General features: G+C 45.1%; 1 long non-coding RNA gene across 1 annotated transcript; it reads right to left on the bottom strand.

Annotated features, from left to right (window-relative positions):
• Nucleotides 1-4,469: 4,469 nt before the first annotated feature.
• Nucleotides 4,470-7,833, bottom strand: LOC125933702 (uncharacterized). Its single transcript, XR_007461076.1, has 2 exons — nt 7,327-7,833; nt 4,470-4,920 (listed from the first exon to the last, which is right to left on the bottom strand). It is a non-coding gene; the product is annotated as an uncharacterized LOC125933702 (long non-coding RNA).
• Nucleotides 7,834-9,868: the final 2,035 nt, after the last annotated feature.

The following is a 9,868-nucleotide window of genomic DNA, read 5'->3' as shown; positions in this document are numbered from 1 at the left end:
ATTATTTTTCAGAAACTGATATGTTATGCTCGTTTTTGCCAAATTTTAAAATGTTTCATCCGGATTTCTAGAATGCCTTTCAACTTGTATTGGCTCTGTGATTACCTTTGGTGAATGTTCTCACATTGTGAACCTTTGAGAGAATTAAGATAAACGGAAGGATTTAAAGAATACTTTTTTGTTACTTAGCAGTTAAATAATTTTATATTAAAAGGACAATTTCAAGATATAAAAGGAATTAATGAATTTAACATTAATTTCCACGAGTCAAAGGAAACACACCAATGTTACCCTTACAAAAACGTTCTCAATTATCCATGAACCAGTTTGATTGTTTGCTCTGAAGTTTAAAAAAATGTGTTCAGAAAGGCTGAAATGATTGTATGCTAATTTGAAGAGCTGGGTTGTACAAGACATGACTTGGAAATTCCCTTTTTTGATGTCCTTCAGGAGTTAGATTCCATTCTATGTGTCTTGTTCTTCAAACCTCTGACTTCAGACTGTCGTTGAGCAGGAATATGGCTTGCAGTTTTCCTCAAATCATTCTTGGGCTCCAGACAAGGTGCTGGACCTTTGAGCAAACAGGTTCTAGCAATAATAGCTAGGGAAAGGCAAAGCTGTGAGTGACAAAGGTGGTTCACACGTGTCATCTCCCCACTCTGTCTTCTCCATTTTGTTACCTTTCATCCCAGATCCAACATTTCCTTCAAGCCCAGTCAGTTTGCCTTTAAAAACCAGACAAAATAGAAATCAAAGAAGGTGACTTGGATTCAATTTTCTGTCATTTTCTTTTCTTGTTTTACCAAGCTTTTCTTTTTTATTTATAAGATATAAAGTTGTTGAATTATTCGCAAGAAACAACGAGATTTTGAATTTAAGCCTGGAGTTCAATGATACCGGTGGCATTGTGTCTCATGCTTAAATGTACGGTAGAAAGAGAAAACTCCCATTAACTCAAAATGACTGATCTGACCATACCAACTCATATGACTGTAGCGTGTGGCCAAGTTTCACACTGACTTCCAGTCTGGGCTGATAACACCTGGTCTTTTTACCACTGAGTATTCATTTCATAGGTATCGCACAGATCGTTGCTTATAGGTAAATTTAAGGCATGTGGGTTTAGGTCTGTGCATGAAAACCAAGAAAAGTGAAACAGAGCCTTTCACCTTTTTAAAAAATTACATTAAATTACACTAAATTAAATTTTATTTTATTTTGGGGCACCTGGGTGGCTCAGTCGGTTGAGCATCCGACTTCCACTCAGGTCATGATCTCATGGCTTGTGAGTTCGAGCCCTGCATCAGGCTCTGTGCTGATAGCTCGGAGCCTGGAGCCTGCTTCAGATTCTGTGTCTCCCTCTCTCTCTGCCCCTAACCCACTCACATTCTGTCTCTCTCCCTCTCAAAAATAAATAAACATTTAAAAATGTGTTTTTTAATGTTTATTTTATTTATTTTGAGAGAGAGGGCATGTGAGCAGAGGAGGGGCAGAGAGAGAGAGAGAGAGAGAGAGAGAGACAGAGACAGAGACAGAGAGAGACAGAGAGACAGAGGGAGAACCTTAAGCCCAGCAGTGCAGATCCAATGCCGGACTCCATCTCATGACTGAGATCATGACCTGAGCTGAAATCAAGAGTCGGATACTTAACTGACTGAGCCACCCTGACTGAGCATCCCAAAACTTACTACCTTTTCAAGAGAGGTTCTACACTATTTGAATTTGAGGATCCCTCCAATGCATTTCTTGAGAAGAGAATATTCATTTATTAGTAGGCAGACTACCCCACAAGCGTATACATAAAGCCCATGGACTCTCTGTGCTCGGGCATGGAGTGGAGGCACCAGTGGCCTGTCTGGTGAGAAACGGGGGCACAGCATTCCTCTTGGGAACAATAGTCCCAACGGCTATTACCTGAGATGTTCCCTCCGTTGTGTTTCTCTGGAAGAGACAGGGCATTCTGATCTTTTATTTCCTATCAAAGGTGGAAGGATTGAGAGTCATTCTTTACTGCTTGAATGGAGAATTGCACAAATGTTTCTTTGCCAGGGAAAAGCAAGCAGAAAATGAGCACAGCTGGGCCACACTTGCCCAGAGTACAAAGTGGGCTATGGGGAGGCCAGGAAGGCTTTGGAAAACAGCCACATGTGCAGCACCACTAATCACAATCCAAGGGTAATTATGGCTGGGTTTTCTGAAGCTGGAGAATGTATTTTACCTGTTTCCTGTTTTTCAACAGCCTGTCTGCTTCTTCACAGAAGTTAATTCACCAGAGTCACCACTAAAAGTACAATAAAGCTTTCGAGAAATCTGAGATCAGGTCTATTTATGGCTTGTTAAGCAGTAAGGATTTTTCTGTGTTCATGTGAAGGCATGCTTTCTGTTGATGGCCATTTTATAAGACGAGTCTTATGCCGAATGACACGAAGCAAGGGAAAAGGCTGTTGGCTTTTCATCTGTCATTTCCTAGCACATCCCCAGGGTCTAGGTGCAAGACTTAAGAAGGGCCAGCTCCCCACTGTGGAAGCTGACACATCATGACTCCAGTGCTGGTAGGACACAGGCTATTTGGGGTTATGGAAACTGGAGCACTGAGGACTGGTTCTCCACATTCTAAAGCAATGTTCCCACAGCACCTTCTTTAAGGGGTGAAGGTGGTGGACATCAACAAGTAGGGTACAGCAGAAAACCCTGAGGGAAATCATCATGAGCACATTCAAAGTGCTCCAGACATTCTCAGATTACTTGGGGAAGTCTTTGCAGATGGCCTATAGTTATATAGGGGAGCCTGTAATCACGTAGGCCAGCAGACTCTATGAATTCATGTCAGTGTGATCGCAATTAAACTTGTAGTTTGGGTGGCCTGGGGACATTGGAGCTACATATATTAATAAAATTGATGAACATTTACTTTTTCCCATTATTTTACTCCGATGATATTGAGTGAACAATCCCTCTAGTGCCTTGTAACTTAATGTCACTCATTACTGTTTATACATTAACCAAACACACTCAATTGAATAATCTTACACTTGATTTTTTTCTATTTATTTTTTCACCATTAGAAGCTTTCACATTTCTTTCTATTTCTCTAGCACATATGAAGAGTTATTTATGAACATAGTAAAACAAAGAAAGCCTATTCAAGTAGGCCTGTAAAAAAGTACTAGTCATAGTAATGACTTCTTTGAGTATATTTGTTATACTCTTTGGGGGAAATAGGAAAATAATTAAAATAACTTGCATTTGTTTTACAGTTCATGTTTCACAGCCTTTCATAGTTTAGATATTAGCTTATCTTTCTCAAACTAAAATCTGGGTAAGGCAGATATTATTCTCGTTTTTATTAATAAGAGGCATACAGTAGCTTGACTGCCATTCTGGGCAAGATAGATACTGAACAAGTCCAGGTCTTAAAACCAGGGTGTAAGAGAACCAGTTTGTGTCATTCAAGAAATACTGTCTTTCTAGAACTATGTGTTCCAAGTATTGTTCTGGGTGTGAGATAGCCCATAGTGAACAAACTGGACTAGAATTCCTGTGTTCATGAAGCTTATATTCTAGGGGGTAAGATTCAGACTATGAACAAACAGATAAGTAAAATATACAGTGTGGGAGGTAGTGATATGTGCCATGGAAAAAATGAAGTAGAACTAGGGGGACAATGTGAGTTTGTGTGTGTGTATCTGTGTGCCCATGTGTGTGTCCGTGTGTGTGTGTGTGTGTGTGTTGGGGAAAGGGCTTGGTGTTTTAAGCAGGTTTCACTGAAAGACAAGAGAGTGAGCCATGTTGATATTGTAGGAAGAACATTCCAGGCAGATGGAATAGCCGGTGCAAAGCCCCAGACTCGCCTGGTATGTTGGATGAATGTCATGGCGGTTAGCCTGGACAGAGTGAGATTGGGAGGGAAAGAGATGAGCTCACAGAGGTATGCAGAGGCCGTTAAAGTTTGATTTCCAACTCCTCAATGGCATATCTTTTTCAAGATGACATTTTCTTTGCTTTTGCAAGTGAGTTTGTATACCCTAGGTGGAACGTGGGTTATTTCCCACTGGAAAGAGGCAGCAAAGTTGATTTTGATCTCAGCAGCTATCCAAGGAAGAGCTGAACTGAGGCATCCTGATTCACCTGCAGCAACAACAAAAAAACCTGTGGAAACCATTAGCAACCACTTTAGGGTGGGAGCGGGACAGCAGGGGGAGCCAGGGACCCTCAGCCAGCGAGTGGCATGAGGGCAGGGGCCAGAGCATCCTTTCTCAGGGAAAACAAACACCAGAAATGATGCTGCCCTTCTCAAAGCCTTGCTGCTGGGCAAAGTAGGGTGCTGTGCTGGCACCCAAGCTGGAGCTTAGCCCAACACCTGTGGTGGCCCAGCCCTAGGCAGAGGGGAGGAGACAGTAGACAGGAAGGAGCGGTGAAGCATGCCCACTGGTTCCCTCAGGGCTTTCTCTAGGAAAAACCAAGGTGCCTCAATTTAAAATGCAAATATTTTCCGGATAGTTCTCCATTAACCCACTCTCTGACGCAACAATATTCAAAGCGTGGTGCTAGATGAGCAGGCTCAGGGTTAGCTGAGAATGTTAGAAAAGTGAATGTGCAGGCCCCACCCCGATGTGCTGAATCAAAACCTTTTGCAGGGCAGGTAGAAATCTGCATTTTTTGTCTAGCCCTCAGGTGCTTCTGATGGAGGGTGAAGGCTTAGAGTCGCTGGCATGCAGGACAAAAGCCAAAGCGGCAGGGCAGTGGGCATTCAAAGACCTCCCCACCTGGGCTCGGCCTCCATCTCCAGCCACATCCCATCACTCTCGGGCTCAGCCAACTCCAGCAGCACCGACCCCTCCGCCTAGGGTTATTTAGGCTTACACCAATTCCATCAGTGTTGGCTCTTTCTTCTTTGCCGGGAGGCTTTTGCTTCAAGCCCTGTTGGTGAAATCAGACTCAATAGCCCAGACGTAGCCAACGCAGTTCCACCTTGGCACCCCCACCCCTCGAGGTTCATCAACAGCAGCCCCCTTCATAACCACTTTCCCTGAAGTGTAAGAGCTAATTACCTATGGGTCTTCCTTCCTTTCCAGATCAGACTCTCTGTGAGGACTGGGGCCATAAGTGTGGGTTGTATCACAGTACCTGGGCCACAGTGACTTGAAAGCCTGCCTTTTGTGCTATTGTTGAGTAAATGAAAAATAATTAAGCCACCATCCTCCCTAGATATTTGAGCCGACGGGTGTGGCCACTCTTGCATGAGACAGCCAGGGGCCTGCTGAGGGGAAAGATTTGGTCGAAACTATGTGACGCTCTCTAGGGAAGATGGGTTTTAAAGGAGAGCCCTGGGCTCTTGTTAGAAGGGGAGCCTAGGAGGATGCTGTATTCCCAGAAGGAGACAGAAAGGCAGAAGTCTCATCTGAAAATGGTCAGGGAGCCCCCAAAGCAATGTTGCTCCAAATTGTTAGGCAGGCAATTGTGCATAATAGTCAGCGCTATGGGGGAGGCGGGGCTTCCGTTGGCCAAAGCTTAGACTAGAACCTGTTCTCCATAATTAGTCGTGTGACCTGAACATGTAATTTAGCTCTTCTGAAACACAGGTTCCTTTTAAAAGTGGGATGTAATATGTAAAGTGGGAATAATTACGATACCTAATAATAGGAACTAACATTTATTGAGTGTTCCTATAGGCTCTCTCTCTCAATCTTTACAGCCACTCTATGACATTGTAATTTGGACCTCCCATGTCATAGCACAAAGAAGCTCACTGACTTGCCTGCAGTTATATGGGGAGGTGAAAGGTGGGAGTGTGAACTTGAGTCTAACTATTTGACTCTGGGGCCTGAGATCTTTGTCCTTATGCTATAGCACCTCCTGTAGGGTCTGTGAGATAATATATGTAAAGCACCCAGCAAGTGACTAAATGATAGTTACAATTTTTCTGGGACCAAGCTGGCTTCAGGATGTAGGAGAAATAATCCCAGAATGTGGGAAAGAACTTTGGGACCAGCACCAAACCTCTCCGTGTTTCTATGTCCTTCCCTTGGCTGCAAGAAGGATGTTCTAACACTGTTACATGTGCCCATTAACCTTTCCTCACCTGAAATTAACCATCCTTATTTGCAGAAAGGAAATTGCTATTTCAGTAAATGGCCTTAATCCAATTGTTAAGGGTGCTGTTTCAAACACAGTATTCGCTTCTGCTGAAAAATTTGGGAGCCTCCCTCTCTATACACCTTTGGAGAAAGCACGTGAGTGGAGTGGCATCGTCTCCTGGTCTTTTATGCTTCTAGGAGTGGAATTAAATACTACCTTCCTTGTTTTACTTTTTAACAATGTTTTTTATTATTTATTAATTTTTGAGGGAGAGAGAGAGAGAGAGAGAGCAAGCAGGCGTGGGGAAGAGAGAAAGAGAGAGAGAGAGAGAGACAGAATCCAAAGCAGACTCCTGGCTCCAAGCTGTCAGTGCAGAGCCCCATGCAGGGCTGGAACTCACCAACCATGAGATCATGATCTGAGCCAAAATCGGACACTTAACCGACTGAGCCACCCAGGCACCCCAGAATGCTACCTTTCTAAAGAGTTCTGGTAGGCTTCTGACATTAAGATAATGCAAAAACACTTTGTGATCTTAAAAGAATGGCCTCTATTAAGAGAGAAAAGACAAACACATCTCACTAGAAATGTTTTCTCTGGACTGCCAAGGATGGACCGTTCATAGGACTGAGGAAACTGCCCAGTCTCGAGGTCTTGGAGAGTATTACTGAACAGAAAGCCAGGATAACATCCTGTCTGTGATTACGGGAAGGGAAACCCTTCCCAGTTGATTTTGTTGAGAGCTCCTTGTCCCATACACCTTCCCTTAGAGCCACAGGAAGGGAGACAGGAGCAACTATGAAGCTATTGGCAAGTTCAGAATCATGAAGTGACCTTGCTATCCAAGGCCACAGTGTTGTCTCCATTTCTTCAATGGCTCCATTTTAACAGCTCGACTTTGGCTTGACTTTCCACCTGGTGTTCCATGAGTTTGTTACACAGCCAGGCGTGGGCCTGCCCTACCACAGGCCTGGGGAAGTGATTGTGCACTGGAAGAGTGGGCCTGTTATGAATTGAGTTGCGTCCTTCAACATTGAAGTCCTCACCCCAGTACCTGTGAATCTGACCTTATTTGGAAATAGGCTCTTTGTGTAATCAATTTGAGATCAATTCAATAGGACTGGTATCTTTGTAGGAGAGGAAAATAGAGACAGGCACAGAGAGGAGCACCTCACGTAAAGACACTGCTGCACAGAAGGAAGGCAGCTCAGCGAGGACGGAGGCTGCTGCCCACCAAGGAACACCTACCTGGGGCCATAAGGGGCCGAAGGGGCCGGGCCAGATCCTGCCCTAGAGGCTTCACAGGAAGCATGGTGCTGCCGATACCTTAATCTCACACTTCCAGTCTCCGGAAGAAGAAGAGAAGACATTTCTGTCGTTTAAGAACACTCGGGTGGTGGCACTTCATTCGGCAGCCCAGGGAACTAATAGAACGAATACAGGGTCCCATTCTAAAGGCAACAGGAAGCTGGGGCCTGGACTCTCTGGGAGCGAATGGTGCCCTCAGCAAGCTTCGTAGCCTCCTTCAGATGTCAGGCTGAGGCCGGTCAGGAAGAAGTCTTCCGGAGCTCCTGGCAGGTGCTAATACCAGGGAGGGTCTTTCCTACCACACAGTGGACGACAGAATTGCTGTACTGCTGAGACCTATCTCAGGATCCAGCCTAGAAGATATCCCAGCATAAATGTCACCTCTCTGAGCCTGGGTTGCTGGCTGTCATGCTTCAGGCTGCAGGCCACCTCTCTACTCCTCCCCTGGTCTAGAGAACACGTCAGCATGGACCACAGGATGCCAGAGAGGCAGCCTGGCGAGTTCCCTTGACAACCTTATGATGTAATGCTTTAAACTACTTCCTGGCTGCAGGTCTAATGAGATTCTAGACACTGCCGGCTCCTCCCAGCCTGGGAGGCAAGCAGCTGAAGTGAGAGCCGTAGAGCTCACTTTTAATGATCCTTTTCAGTGATATCTATAGGATGCGTTTGCATTAGCAATGAGAGGAGAGTCTGACCGTCACCGAGCTGCATGGGATTTTTGCCCAGGAGACCCAAGTTATTGCTGGCAGATCGGCGTTTGCTGTGGGCGCCCCCAGTGTGGCTCAGCTGCTGCGAGGCTTTCCTCATTCTCCTTGTTATGCTTTAGTTCGGATTCCCTGCAGCAGTTCAATAGTAAAGAATGAACACGACCCTCAGTAAAATGGATTTCTGGGAACTTCCGCACCCAAACTGAAGCCTGAGTATATCAGAGAATTATCCCAAGGGATTTCTTAACAAAGCAGTTTCTCTTTGTCTCCAACCATTTGTATTCTAGAAGTCTTCAGGGTTTTGAAAGTATGTTTTTAAAAAGCAAAGGCACTGGAGCAAAGTCAACATCAGCACATTGCATACACGGCTTCCCCTGTGCTTTCTGGTGCTTTCTCTCTAGTTCTCAGGAAGAGGACCCCCAGGCCACATCCTGATTAGCCAGAGAGCAGAACAGGGACGGCTTTCTCCATCTACTGCTGCACTCTGACAGATGCCGAAAGTGGGTGCACATATAGTTCTGAGTGTGAGAAATTTTATTTGTTTGTCCCTTTCAATGACTAAGTGGCCATTCATCGCCTAACAGCAGACAGGAGACGGGATGAGCAGGAAGACCCCACGTGCTGTGTCTCTCCAGCATGGCATTAGTGTCAGTTGCAATAAACCCGGCAGACAGAGCCGGAGAAGTGAAAGCCAGGCCTCCCTCTCCAGGGTTTACGTGACGTGAGAGCCAGGGGGCCTTCTGAGCGGAGAGGAATCCATTTTGTGAGGATTCTTTTATCTGCTCAGAAGGGCAAGGAGTTCTGATAGACACAGTCTGATAACAGACTGTGGCTGACAGTCCAGATGTCTAGGGTCAGAGGCTCCATATCATCCTTGAAAGCCATACTGGGTGTCAAAGCCAGGGAATCCTTTGTTAAGAAGCTCTCAGGCCCGGAGGGCATTTTCTGGATGGTGGCAGGGAACGTCGTGCCAAGTGGTTCAAAAATCTCCTCAAACATATGGATACTATTTTCCAATGCGAAGCCAACTTTATGGCGACAACAGATTCCTAATTCCTACTGCTGTTCTGCCCCTTGGGTCATGCCTTTGAGATGCTGACTTGCCATCTGGCTGGAACTGGGGGCCTCAGTCTAGACCGCAGGACGAATATGAGAAAGAGAGTCAGAACAGAAAGACTCCGGGTACGACCCTCTCATTTGCAAGACTAATGGAGTCATGTGCTGGCTGTGGAGACCCACTTTCTGTGCCTCTGTCTTGGGGTAACATGCCTGATGTGTCTACAAATAAACATGGATACTTTTTCATTTGATTGGGCATCTCAGTATAAACGGGGACCTTAGGATGCAGTTATATGTCGAGAAAACAGCTATATTGGTATGTCACAAGTTGTGAGCACATTTTTTTTATTTCTGTGATGATAAATAATTAACATAAGCATGCTGTGTACCATCTTGAGATATCGCCTCGAAATTGATCAGTGCCACAGGATTTCAGTGACTGCTTTGCACTTTCATTTATGATCTCTCTTACGCTGAGGGAAGGCAAACGATATCATAGCATCCTGAAAAGGAAGATTATACAGCAGTTCAAATCGGGAAGGCGATAGGAGAGATGAATCACGTTGGGGGCTACAGGATATAGGCATGCCAAAATCTAAAGAATTTGTGCTGTAGCAGCCAGTACCGTATTCATGTCGGGAGCAGATGTATTATGCAGATTGCATTTTTGCACAGGCAAACTTGCAGCCATTCATCAGCAAAAAGCATAGCAG

The sequence above is a fragment of the Panthera uncia genome (assembly GCF_023721935.1).
Source record: "Panthera uncia isolate 11264 chromosome A1 unlocalized genomic scaffold, Puncia_PCG_1.0 HiC_scaffold_16, whole genome shotgun sequence".
Lineage (NCBI taxonomy): Eukaryota > Metazoa > Chordata > Mammalia > Carnivora > Felidae > Panthera > Panthera uncia.
Note: the sequence above shows the minus strand (reverse complement) of the source record. Positions and strands in the feature narration are given on the sequence as shown.